This window comes from Cheilinus undulatus, linkage group 13 (assembly GCF_018320785.1).
Source record: "Cheilinus undulatus linkage group 13, ASM1832078v1, whole genome shotgun sequence".
Taxonomy (NCBI): domain Eukaryota; kingdom Metazoa; phylum Chordata; class Actinopteri; order Labriformes; family Labridae; genus Cheilinus; species Cheilinus undulatus.
This window is the reverse complement of record NC_054877.1, coordinates 39,835,828-39,850,167: the sequence shown is the minus strand read 5'-3', so window position 1 is coordinate 39,850,167 and position 14,340 is coordinate 39,835,828. Positions and strand designations below refer to the sequence as shown.

Sequence of the window (14,340 nt, the reverse complement as noted above, 5' to 3'; positions counted from 1 at the left end):
AGTGTTAAAAATATGTTTGAGTAAAATCAAATACATTTGTTCCTATATTTATCACAGTCAAACAGTTTTTTTAAATGTAGATCGGGTCATTAGAGATCTATTCATCATCTTCACCACTTATCCCGTTTGGGGTCAGAGGGGCTGGAGCCTATCCCAGCTGTTATTGGACTAGAGGCGCCAAACAACCTGGACCAGTTGCCAGTCAATACCCACGCTGACATATAGGCACGCTCTCATTCACGGCCAATTTTTGAGTCACCAGTTAACCTAATGGGCATAATTTTGGTGGTGGGAGATAGCCGTAGTACAACCCACCTGGGACCCAGGAAGTTCAACCACCCTTATATTGAAAACATTGAGATGTCAGTTTCAGAACAGCACATTTCAGTTCATTAAATCAACACTGTATGCAATCACTACATAAAGGTACCCTGGACATGCATTAATGGAGAGATGTCAGAGTGATGGCCTTGCTGCTCTCGTTGAAGTGCTGCCAGGAGCTGTTGGGGGTTCAGTGCCTTGCTCAAGGGCACTTCGACAGTACTTGGGAAGTGAACTGGCACCACCAGCTACCAGGCCAAAGTCCAAATGGCAACCCTTCGATTCCCAGTCCAGGTCCTTACAGACTGAGCTACTGCCGCCCAAAAAAATGTAGACGTGGCAGAAATTATGCGGTCAAGATTCCCACATTTGTGGAATAAGCACGGGTCATTCCATGGCCTGAGTGCAATGGCGGGCCTAGCTGTGGGGGAACCACCTTTCTGATCATGGTGTCTCCCCTGCCAGGTAAATTCTGCATATAAATTTAATAATACCCAAGCATAAGTCCCTTTTCTTCTAAACAGTTAAAGAATATTGTTTAAGAAAGCTCATGCAAAATGTAAATCAGCGTGTCTGAAGGATTAATCATAAAGGCTGTGTCAGTCAGTGTGCTCATGTAGAAGACTAAAATTATGATTATGTTGTCAATAATTTCATTTTAGTGAGTTATTTAAGCACACATTATGGTTCTGTTTGCTTTTTTTGTAAAGCTTAAATTCTAGTTTCAGTCAGCTAAAAGGATTTTCATATTTTACTTTATTTCATTTTTCATTAACTACAAAACCTCAAAGCAGCTTTTTATTTTATTCCCCCTTATCCTCATTTCTGAGCTTTGAAATAAATAAACAGCATTTTGTTTTTTAAAAAATGGTTCAAAGTTTTTATTGCCCAATTTGCTGCCTGAAAGATACAGTGTACTATTTTTTCTTTGAAAAAAGAAGCAGAGGCAAATGTGTGGTCTCTTTAACTCAGTTGTTTATGCTTCCATCATACATTTATCCATGTGGTCCTTTTTGTTTAATCAGGATAAACCAAAGTCACAGACTGACTGAGTATTAATACCAACTTCAGAAACAGAAAACTAGATTTATAACCATTATTTCTATTTTCAAGTAGATTTTTTCCAACAGACTTTCAAAGATGTATGGCTCATTTCGATCAGTGTTACCCTCACAGTTATTCCCACATCAGGGATTTTAGTCAACAATGTACATAAATCAAATCAATTTGGCTTTAGGTTGAATTCTGCAGATCCTATCAGGTAAATGATGCAGGAGAAGGATTTCAACTCTGGAAAAATGTTCATCTGACTTTTCCTTCAGGTCATAAACCTTGGATTTAAAACCCGGGAATACAACTTGTACTCTTCTTCAAGAGAAAAAAACACTCATGCAAACACATGCTCAAAGTTCAACACAAATAAATTGACTTTTTCTTTTTTTTTTTGTTTTTTTGCAGAAACTGTTGAAAGAGGTGGGTGAAGGATAGGAGGCAGTGATGGGGAGGGGGGTATGGTGGTGTAAATGGGAGGGGTTGAGTGTCAGAAGGAAGGAGAAAAGTGGGCATTATGAGCAGCCTGCGAGGCATCAAGCTGTCCAATATGTTGTTCTACACATGAGACAAATGAAAAAAAGTATTGAAGAAAAAGGCGAGCCAACATGTTAACAGTAAATTAAGTTGATGTTACATTGTTTAAGTTCATTTATTCAGTGTTTTAAACTTGAAAGCAGCGTCCAAGCAGAACGTGCTAGCTAGCTTAACTAGTCAGAGTGTGGTGGATACAGCACAGCCTTGCAAGTGTGTGTGTATTTTCTGTGTTTAGTATTACTAAGTTGCAAATAAGACAAAAGTTTTAATTTTCCAAAGTTACAGGAGGATGCACACAGGGACCTAGTCTAGTGATTCTGTAAATAATGAATATAAAAAAGCACTGATGATGCCAGTATGTCATGTGTTATATTTAGTCAGGTTGTGTTGATAAAGTCAACAAAAGATAGTCACTGCCTCCTGACAATTCTACACATTATGTTAGCTTTAATCCTCCTCCTAATGAGGACAGACACAAGATCTCTCCTTTCTGCTCTTGAAAACAAAAAAAAGATGAGAGGAAAGTTGTGAAAATCAGAGACCTCACAGAAAAATATGTCAAAAACGAGGCCACAGAGGATAACGTTACCTGCTGCCACAAGCATATTTATGTCAGCTTTTTTGGTTACCTGTTGACGAAGTTGAAAACGGAGCTCTGGTGCCTGGTAGGTGTCGGCATCAAGCAGTTATCTTGTCACTGGTTTTAACCCACACAAAAGCATGTCTATACTGCAGTGTAAGCAGATATACAGACGATCAGAAAGATCGGCATTTTTCTGCCTCTCTAAAACCCTCAGATCATTTTTGTCCATCTGTGTTTGTCTCTGTGTCTAATGGTCAACATATTTCTGAAGCCGAGGGCTAATTTGGCATGAGATTTGTTGTGTACATTCACACTCCCACCAGGAATCACCAGCACCAGGCCACACTTTGAGTCGCCCTTGTGAAACTACAGCATTAGAAGAGTGACGACTATGAAATAAGAAGCAAACTGATGGAAATGTCAGGCTTCATAAATGACGCTCTGCCCTGTGCTCCTCTATCTTCTACTACTATTTATGACAGTGGCTGAAAGTCTTATTGAAACCAGAGGTATTTAAACCTTCATGATTTCTGCTTTCATCTAAAGCAAAATGATCAGTCCCTGGTCCTTGACATTAAGAGGAAAATTGAAGTTCCCGGAAAAATATGCAGTTGAAAGTTGCATAAAAAGGATAGAGAGTGGGATAGAGTGGCTTTTAAAAGTAAAAAAAAATGCATCCAAGCATCTTTTTAAGAGAAGCATAGTTTGCTTTAGTTAAGGATAAGAGTTTAAAGAGACATACTTGAAACACTCCATTTAATTTAGCAGCATGGTTTGGAGAAGCCTGAGTGGAAGTGGCAAATGTTTAAGTGTGCTGTGAGTAGTTTTTACAGTGATTAAAAACATTAACCTTACAGGTGCTTTTAATACAGGAAGTCTGTATTCAGTCGTCACCTGCCAGGGATTTTAATGAATGAGACTCATTCAAAGAGTTGTGATGGCTGTGATCAGCAGGGGATTGACATTGCATGTTTGTTTTCCTTGTATAGTTTGATTTTGAATGTTTTTAATATACCCTAATACAAGCTGATTTATTGACGATTCATTAAAATACAGAATGTTCTGGTCTGATCTGATTTGATTTGGTCTGATTCATTTCCATCCACCTAAAAATATTTGTGGAATCCCAGTAACTTTTGTTGCTTTACAGCAGTGGTTCCCAACCTTTTCCATAGCCCCCCATTCACTGGTATCTAAGAAAAGCTAAGCCCCCCTAGGACCTACCTGGAAAAAAAAAAAACATACATTTTAATTGTTTTTAAAGACAAACCCCCAATATAAAAGGCCTACATATACAGCACTTGTCCTTGAGAAAAGACCTATGTACAAACTATCCATTATTACTTTGGTGCTTTGTGGCCACAAATTATAAAGGATCTTTTAATTTTCATGGAAAAAAAAGGAAATTCTTAAGTTTAAAAAGTAATAAAATTGCAAGAATAAAACTTTTTTTTTAAATTTACTTTAAAGTCTTAGATATACAGTACCTAACAAATTTATAAGACCACCTGTCATAAAAACAAGAATACATAAATATTTTGATGAAGTGCTTTAATGCGGACTCTCATTTTCAGTGAGCTCTCCATGTTTTACCATTTTGAATAGGAATGAGGAATTTCAAACTGAATTCACCCAAATTTGAGCCGGCTCACTGGGCTTCTCTGAGAAGTCAGAAATTAATCAAGCATAACATTCAACCACTAAAACTCAATTTTCTGTTCAGGAATGCAAGTAAATAACTATAATTTGACATATTAATCAAGAAATAATAATGTGCTTTACTATTTTTCAGGTTTTTTTGTACATCAGTAAATTTGAAAATCCATGGATAACAATAATAATTATATTAAAATTATTATTACATTAAAAATATCATTTGGGTTACAGAGCTTCTACATATTGGTGTATTAACCATTGCAGAAACATAAAAAATGATTTTGGTATTTACCAATGCTGTTAATTTAAGGCAGCTGTGGCATAAACCTTACTTTGGTTAGGGTTAGGGTGGTCTAATAAATTTGTTAAGCACTGTACATCAATAGTATAATGATAGTTTTAACAGATCTGGACCACATTTCTTCTGAGAAGGACTCGCTCGTTTACTGGCAAGGAAGCTAGGCTATGCAGCGTAACAGGTGGGTACCGGTTCTCTGCAGAGCTTAGAAAGTTTTTGGTAAAAAATTGACCATAAAAGAATACTGGCTGAAACGTGTGTACTATTGAAAACTCTCGGAGAACATAGCTAATTTTTTGGCCTGACAGTTTCTGTGTTTTTGACATTATTTTGTAAAGCAGGCTCTGGCTACCAGTTATGTGCTCTTGCATTGCAAAATAGTGATTAAAAACACAGGGGCTTTCTGGGTATAGTTAAAATGCTTTCAAAACTGTGTTAATAGTGGTTAGAGCCAACAGTGTTTTGTGGCCCATCTTTACCAAAAAAACCACTCAATTCCAAGCGTACCCATCTGTTACGCTGTCTATCCCAGCTTCCTGGCTGGTACAACTACTGCTACCTCCCTATATGATTCGACTTCATAAAAAACTGAAATATCCCTTTAAGTCTCATAGATACACTTTCTTTGGTCCTCCTAACTGGTGCTTCAAATCAAAGCTCTCATGTGTGTGTGATAAAAGAATAGAAATATTTGATGTGACAGTAAGCTTTAAGCTGTCTTATTTCATTTTATCAAGTGTTGATCATAAAATCCAATTTTTGCCACACACAACCATAACAGTATCATGATGATGTTGTGATAACTTTGATTTAAACCTTTTTTGGTTCTTCATCAGATCAAGGTTGAACAAACATTTAAAATCATGGGTATAAAGTCAGTATTCCCTCAGATCTAGAGAATCAGTAATAAGGGAGCAGCGTAGTGAAGCATACCTGCAGTCCCTCATTCATTCACTCATTAATTTTCTTTGCCCATCTGTTCCTTCTCTGGAGGAGGAAGAGGAGGAGGGCTGGAGAATGTCCCAGCATGCTCTGAGTAGGATCATGATTAAATCAGTTAAAGGCGAAGGAAAAATACTTAACACTACATTGTCTGTTTTATGCATTTGGTATAATATCTGATAACTGACTCATCATCAGGTAAAATGTAACGTTCTGTTGCAATGATTCAAGGTTACTGCAGTTTTGTCCTCTGTGTTTCTGGCCATGCTGTATTCTCCTGGTTAAAGTTTTAATGGGAATGTGTTTCTTTTTTATTTCCATTCTTGAGTGAATGACGGGATTACAAATAGAATTTTGCAATAAGGAATATTACAGGAAAAAAAAAACACATTTTAATCCTATCCAGTCAGCTTCTTATTCTATAAACCCCATTTCCAAAACAGTTTGTGCCCTGTGTGAAATTTGAATCAAACAGAATACAGTGTTTGTGAATCCTTTAAAAAAAAAAAAAAAATCTATATTCAATTAAATACAACACAGATATTTTTTTTTCACATGAATTAACTTTGTCATTTCTTTTGCATTAGAATTACTTCAGGAATTCTATGGCTGCAAAATGTTTAAATTAAAATCTGACAGGGATCTAAAAAGAATGGGAGGGATGTGGAATACTCAAAAAACACCTGGGACATTGAGCGGGTAAGTAGTTGGTAACAGGCAACAGTCCAATGACTGGGTATAAAAGAAGCACACCCAAAAGCCTCAGTTGTTCACAATCAACAATAGCATGGAGTTCCACTTTGGAGTCCAGTATTTTAAGAACACTGTTCCTCAAGATAAAATTACCATTAATGTATATTCATATTTTCATGTTCCAGGCATCGAACAAGAACAACTGCCTCAAGTTGAGCTGAAATTGTTTAGAATCAGTCGATGATGCCTCAGCACGACGCCCAACACTCAACCTACCTGATGGAAGCTCTCTGTAGCTGCTCAAAATCTAAATAGTGCGATAAAAATCTGGTAATGCAAACACCTGAGTTTTGAAAAACCTCTCAAATATCGCTAAAAAGTTTTTACGATCTCATAAAGAGGTTTTTCGGACATTTCAATATAGAAATATATCGCAAAAGTGCAATGGAAACACTCTCATGTTGGCACATGACCAGTCCACTCCGAGACAACATGGTGCGGTATGTGTGGACAGAGGAGGAGACGAGACTTTTCTTAACATCATACTTATACCCTTATACGTGGCTTTTGCCATGCATGCGTGACCTTTCCTCTGAACTATCATCCGTTGCCTTCGTCTTTTGTTGAAAAAATTATCAAGGCAACCGCTGTAGATGTAGTCATAACCAACCACGCAATGGGTTTGGAACATCCAGCTTCCTTGTAGTGGAGTCTCGTGAGATGAGATTTTACGAGAACTGCGAGGCTTATGTCCAAAACTCCCTGCAATAGAAACACATTCAAAGTGCAATTGTACTTAGTCGAAATTTAAGAAATATCACTTTTATTTTGTAAAAAACTTTGATGGAAACCCAGCTTGTGCAAGGATTTTTGATCAGCTTAAAGAGAAAAAGGACCATCATCATTTGAATCAACGTAAAGCCCAATAGCCAGTATCTGTGATGGTGCGGGGGTGTATTAGTGCCCATGGCATGGGTCACTTGCACATCTGTGAGGGCAACATAAATACTGAGACACATACCGGTTTGAAACTAATATATGCTTCCTTTAGGATAACGTCTTTATGGGTTGTCCCTATTAGTTCAGCACAAATGACAACAGCATAGCTTCATAGTAAAGGAATAAGGCAATGGGAACTCTGCTCATCAAGAAAGAATGGGAAGGAATTCTGCTTTCAGTGGTTCAGCTATGAGGCTGTGCATGTGTTTGCTTTTCCCTCGTGTGTGTTGCATGTACAATAACATTCAAAAGAATTAAATGGATAGATGATCAGCTCTGGTCCTGCTATCACCAGTGAAAAGGCATGGAAATTAAATTTCTCCCTGAGGGATCAATGAAAGATTTCTTCTTTGACTGGTGAGCACTTCATACAACCACACTTTAAAAAACATCCTTTTAGTCACATATATGAGCATCCTCCATTCAGTCAAAACAGCTACAGAGCTTTTCCACATTCCCATGCTTGTCTTAGCCACAGTTTATTTACAGGCTCACAAAAGCTTACACAGCCATAACAGGATATTCTGAACATGATTTAAAAAGTTTCATATCAGTGGCCTTTATTCAGTCCCATACTCTACAAGTGTTTGTTATGGAGTCAAGTGGTGATGTTTGAAACCTACAGACGAGAATGTAAGCAGCAGGAGCTGCGATGTAGTGAAAAGACTTTGTTTCTTTGGGCTCCTCGGGCCCCTCAGGGTGTCAGAGGGAGTGGAGGACACGGTGGGCTCTGCAGGATGGGATCAGAGCGGTCAAGCTGAAAGAGAAAGGGCTTACAAAGTATAACAGATGATACAACTCTATCTTTTTCTCACTCTTTATCTGATATTCAGTGGGGAAAAAAAATCTTTTCATCTGCAACTCAAGAGAGGAAAGTCCAAGTGGGGATCGTTTCACAACCTTGAACAAAATTGGGATTGGTTTTATTAAATATATCTCCACTTGAGCTAAAAATGTCTTGGAACCAGCTCTAATGCAAAGAAAGTGGGATTTTCAGAATATTTCTCTCAGGGGTTTTATAGACTTGAGTCAGAATTAATGTTTTATGGAGGTAGATTTATATGCAGCGCAGTCTTTACCACTTACAAAGTCAGAATGTTAGAATATGAATAGGCACTCGAGCATGATAAGATAATACATCACTACCACATACTGACACAGAGCTCATTTAAAAACACTTGTACCTTTTTGATTTTTGCAGCAGAAGCACAGGTTGAATGAGGAGTCACAGATCGATCACAGTCTCCAAATCAAATTACTTTTCAATAACCAGCAGGTGACAAAGCAAACACAAGAGGGATCGCTCTCTCAGGCTTCTGACGAATGCTCTTTCTTTTTGTCTCCAGTCTTTTACTTCTGCACAAAACTGAAAGGCAGAGCAGGAGGGGTCATGGGAACAAATAATTTATTGATGTGTCCTCACAATGACAACAAAGGACGACATGTTCCAACTTTTAAATAACCCTTTTTTCAGTGTTATTTAAAGATTTCACTCCTCAAGGACTTCCCACAGTAGTTATTAATGCGGTACCTTCTTTCAGCCTGTTTCCAAAAACAGAGAAAAGACTGAGAGAGCGTTACATAATGATCTTATTTAATTAGTTTTACCCTTGGAAATATTACCCAGATGTAGAAATAAATTATCTCACTCTGCATTCTGAGAGTGTTTCTCTGTTTAATTCCTCCTGACTCTAGTCATCATTAGACAAGGTGCTGTGTGGATCAATTATATGACTGAATGGATTCATTTGGAGTCAGGTACTCCATGCTCATGTCCTAGAAGTGAGGCCACCTTAGTCTAACTAATGTAAGAAAAAAACAAATGAGTCTCTGAAGCCGCTGGGATGTCAGACATAATCTTACTATTTTTAGAGCCTTACAGTAAAAAACAGAATGTATTTTCTTGACTGTTGTGCTATCAAAAAGATCCCGGTTCTTCAAAACTAATCTTGCTGGATCAATGGACCTCATTCACCAACCATCCTTAGGAAGAAATTTGTTCTTTAAACCTGCACACTGATACCAAGCAAGTGGTCCCTTCTTTTTCGTCTGCAGAACACAGGGTCTATAGTCTGTTAAGAAATGTAAATTTTGATTCATCTAACCACAGAACAGTTTTCCATTTTGCTTCAGTGCATTTAAATGAGCTTTGGCCCAGAGAGGACGCCAGTGTTTCTGGATTGTGTTCACATGGCTTCTTCTTTGCATGACAATGCTTAAACTTGCAACATCCTTTGGGTCCTGAGCATACTTGCATACACAGATTAACAGAGTAGGTACACTCCCTTTCAAAAGTATTGTAACAGTGAGGCCAGTTCCTTTATTTTTGCTGTAGACTGAAAACATTTGGGTTTGACATCAAAAGATGAATATGAGACAAGAGATCAACATTTCAGCTTTTATTTCCAGGTGTTTACATCTAGATCTGATACACAACTTAGAAGATAGCACCTTTTGTTTGAATCCACCCTTTTTTCATTTGAGCAAAAGTATTGGAACATGCATGTGACTGACAGGTGTGTTTTGTTGCCCAGGTGTGTCCTATTACATTGATTATTCAAACAACAAATAGCACTGAATGTCTACACTCAGTTTCAGATTTGGGTTTTGCCTGTGCAGACTGCATTTATAGTTAGAGGTGTAACCAACATGAAAACCAGAGCGCTGTCTATGGGTGAAAAACAGTGATTGTGAAGCTGAGAGGTGATGGAAAAACATTCAGAGCTATTGCACAAACATTGGCCATAGCCACTACAACTATTAGGAGTGTCCTGAAGAAGAAAGAAACCACTGGTGCACTCCGTAACAGATGTCAAATGGTTAGACCAAGGAAAACAGCAGCAGTTGACAACAGAAACGTTGTGATAGCTGTAAAGAAAGACCCTAAAACAACTGTTAGTGACATCAGCAACAACCTCCAGAGGGCAGGAGTGAAGGTATCACCATCTGCTTGTTCATGAAGTACTGGTCAGACTTCACAAACAAAAGTACAGAGGCTACATGCAAACCAAAAACTCTGGTACACAGTTTTATCACTGATGAGACAAAGATGAACCTTTACCAAAGTGATGGAAAGATGAAAGTTTAGAGAAAGAAAGGATCTGCTCATGATCCCAAACACACAAGCTCATCTGTTAAACACAGAGGAGGTAATGTCATGGCTCGGGCTTGCATGGCTTCTTGTAGGACAGGCTCATTAATCTTCATTGATGATTTAACACATAATGGAAGCAGCAAAATGAACTTAGAAGTCTACAGAAACATTTTGTCTGCCAATTTAAAGAAAGATGCAACCAAACTAATTGGGGGATCCTTCTTCATGCAGCAAAAAATGGCCCAAAACAACAAAGGAGTTCATCAGGGGCAAGAAGTGAAAGGTTTTAGACTGACCAAGTAGATCTCCAGACTTAAACCCTATAGAGCATGCATTTTACCTGCTAAAGAGGAGACTGAAGGGAGTAACCACCCAAAACACACAACAACTGAAAGAGGCTGTGGTAAAGGTCTGGAGAAAGCATCACAAAAGAAGAATGCTTAAGTTTAGTGATGTCACTGGGTCACAGGCTTGATGCAATTAAGTCTATTTCACTTAAATCTGTTACAAGTCTATCTCTTCCAGTACTTTTGCTCACCTAAAAATTTGGTGGTCTGTATGAATAATGCTATCTTCTAAGTTGTGTAACAGATCTAGATGTAACTATCTGGAAATAAAAGCTGAACTGTTGATCTACCGTCTCATATTCATCTTTTGATGTCAAATCCAAATGTTTTCAGTCTACAGCAAAAACAAAGGAATTGACCTCACTGTTCCAATACCTTTTGGGTGGGAGTGTATGTAGTTTGCAGATCTGCCAAGAGGAAGAAAGAAGAAGCAACCCTGGCAGCTTCTTGCACCATCAACTCGGTCACATTACTTTATGTACATGTACATTAGAGTCCATCCTGTGGCTGTTTTTATTACTTTTGAGATGCCGTCATCAACCCTTTTGCTTCATTCACATTCAAAGTTTAGCTCAGAGGATGGATCTGGGCCCAGTACTGGACAGTTTTATACTCTACTGACTGATGAGTACCCCATACTCTAGTCCTGTTGTTTCAAATCTCCTGTGGACCATCCATCACTACACAGGAATCATGCCCAAGATCACCTTTTCAAGTGGACTCTTTAGCCCTGTTTGCATGGGATAAGTATTACCTAGAGACCCCTGGTAACTTGTAATACTGTACAGGATATCTGTCCTAAAAAGGATCTCAGTTGTAAGATAACTACAGCATTTAAACAAGGTGCAGTATGTTGCAATATTGATTATTGAAATCTGCTTCCCCTCCCTTCTCAAAATCTTCTTTGAATACTTAAAATTTCTTTCAAAAATTTTGCCATGACTTTAAAAATGCATGAAAACCCCTTTTATGCACCCTGTACTTCAGTTTAATGTGTATGTAATAGAAAAAGGTACCTGGAAGCACTAAAATTATTAGCAGCATCTGCTACAAAGTAAATGCTTGTTTTAATACAGCACTGCAGGCTGGACTTGATTTATGCACATTCATTTAAGGCTCTGACTAGAATTATTTATATTTCTAGTAACAGATATTCCTTGTTTAGTACAATGTGCAGCCAGTAAATGGGAAAACGATGACTGGAGGAATAAAATCAGATAAATAAATATGTGCTAATGAGGAAATTAAAAGATAATGACTGATCATTTTTCATGGGGCCATCTGGAATTCACCCACAGATCCCCGAGTGCTCCTTTTTTCTCACTTTTAGAGGAAACACTTAAAGAGTCCACTTTCTAAAGATTTATTGTGTCCCTAATTATGGACCAAGAGTTCCACTTTGAATCTTCTGTGCCATCTCTTTATCCAAAATCTCTCAGCTCCCATTCAGGATTTCCGTCTCCCCTCAGCCCTCATAATTTTATTGACAGCTCTGTTTGCACATCCTTCACAGTAGCTATCAAAAAGCAGCTGGGCTCTATATTTTCCTCTGCAGTCTCAGCGGGGGGAGTGATGACCAGGATCAGAGGGAGAGGATTTGAGACAGCTGGGTTATAAAACCTACTGAGTCCATAAGCCCATAAAATGTATGAAATTGTTATCTTGAGACTGTATGAGAGGATTGTCTGAAGGTTTTTTTTTGTGCTGGAGTCTCTCACAGGACTCTCTGTTGACCTCTTGTAGCTGCTGATCAATGGGGGGTTGTTCAGACTGATGTGGAAAAAGCTTTTACTGCAGCTTAGAGGCAGGAAAAACGAATATACAAACAGATACTAGAATGAGATTAAAGATGCTAACCTAAACTCTTGTCTACGCTAAGAAAAATAAAACTATTAAAATTCAGCGGCACTGATTTTGCATACTTTTACTTCTCAGGGAGCTTGTTCTGTGCCATGATGACAAAGGCCCAATCACCTTTGGTTTAAAGTCTCAACTTTGGAATGACCAGGAGGCCCCCCATCTCATGATCTAAGGCTAAAGGCTGCCCAGTAAGGGGTCAGTAATACTGTTAGGTAGCTTGCAGTCAAACCATATGCTTTAAAAGTGTTGAATAAAATCTTAAAGTTCTGAAGCCAATGTAGGGATTAAGTTAGAGTGATAGTGTCTGTTAATAAAGCCTCACTGGACTCTGCTTTGTGTTGGACCAGCTGGAGCAGGCCTGTCCACAGAGTAGGCTGGGCCCCTGGAAAACCCAGCGCATGGGTCCTGCCTATTTGTGATTTATTAATGATATCAATGCATGTGTGTTGGGTTGGTAGAATTAGTTCTCTTGCCCTGGCTAAGGGCTACATCATTTTGAAGCTGAAAAGAGTGCCAAATTATTATTGATTTCCAAATTATTTATCAGTGCTGCTAACCCTTTTTCATCAATGTTTTGACTCTTTTTTGTCCCCGTCAAACTTACTTTTCCCTCTTTTAACACATTGTCGCTACTTTTAACCAAATTCTTTAACACTTTTAAACTACTTTAACCACACATTTTTGCCACTTTTAATCAATTTCTGCCACTTTTTAACTGCTTTTCCCCATTTTCATCAATTTTTTGCCTGTTTTACATCCTATTTTCCACTTCCTCCCATTTTTTTGCCTCTTTTAAGCTATTTATTTCTGCTTTTTATCATTTTTTTTCTACTCTCAAACAACTTTTCATGTCTGATTTTCACCTATTTGTGCCACTTTTAAACAATGTTACCAATTTTCACCTTTATTTTGTAATTATTCAATTATTTTACCCCAAATTTTTCCCATATTTTCTTCTTTATTCTCTGGTATCCTGGCGTTTGGGCACATCATGGCTTAGCAATGAAGTCTGGATTTACTTTCTAAATTGTTTAGTCAGTGTACCCATCCACATCATTAACATTACAAATTAAAAGGTTATTCTGTTTTAGGGGTTTTCATTTTGAAAATGCTGTATTAGACTCAAGAATGAAACAAAATTCCTTTTTGTTGCTTTAAGTGTTACTTTTCTAGTTAAATATAAAATATGGTATTCATAGGTTAACTCTATAATGGACTATCATTTTGCTGACCGCCCCTCCCTTTTACCCCCCTTTGGGCGGCAGTGCCGGATAAAAGCCTTGGCTGAGAACTACTGCTATAACAGTGCTACTTGAATTATATTTTTTAACAAAAACCTCATCTTTCAACTCATCTTTTTTTATTTGGGAAAAATCTTATTACACAAGTGTGACAATTATCCATTCTGTCATCATGAAGGGGGCCTGTAGCCTTTCATTTCATGTAAATGATAGTCAGAAACAAACTTGAAGAAATCAATTTATTTAAAAATGGTTGTTATAGAAATGCCCTAAATGTTCAAGCATTCACACATTTAGTTCTTATATTAAGCAAAGGTAATTTGTACAACAAATTTCAAACATTTAGTTATCTAATGTTGGCAGAAGCAGGTTTTTCCATGCTCCATCCTCAGTGTGTTTATAGCAGCTAACAACTATCTGAAACTGCTGCTTTGCACTGTGGGGGAGCCCAGGAGGAAAGACAAGCCTGGGAGAAGACAAAAGCCTTTGAACGCTGATATTTTTGTACCTCAGTGAGGGGAAACATTTTTGCTTTAATAAGAACCATGGTAAATCACGCTGACATTAAAAATGAACAAGATAAAAGCAATCTCGCTGCCTGTTTTTACATTCTTGATCCCACTGGCAACGGCAGTAACTGTTTTGTTAAAAAAACATACATCTGATGAAAAAGGGTCATTGTTTGGGAAATTCTACACACTTTCATGGTGGTAGATATA

General features: G+C 37.9%; 1 non-coding gene across 1 annotated transcript; it reads right to left on the bottom strand.

The window, feature by feature from the left end:
* Window positions 1–629: 629 nt before the first annotated feature.
* LOC121520802 lies at window positions 630–794 on the bottom strand. The gene has a single exon (XR_005992809.1). It is a non-coding gene; the product is annotated as a U1 spliceosomal RNA (small nuclear RNA).
* Between the last annotated feature and the right edge of the window lie 13,546 nt (window positions 795–14,340).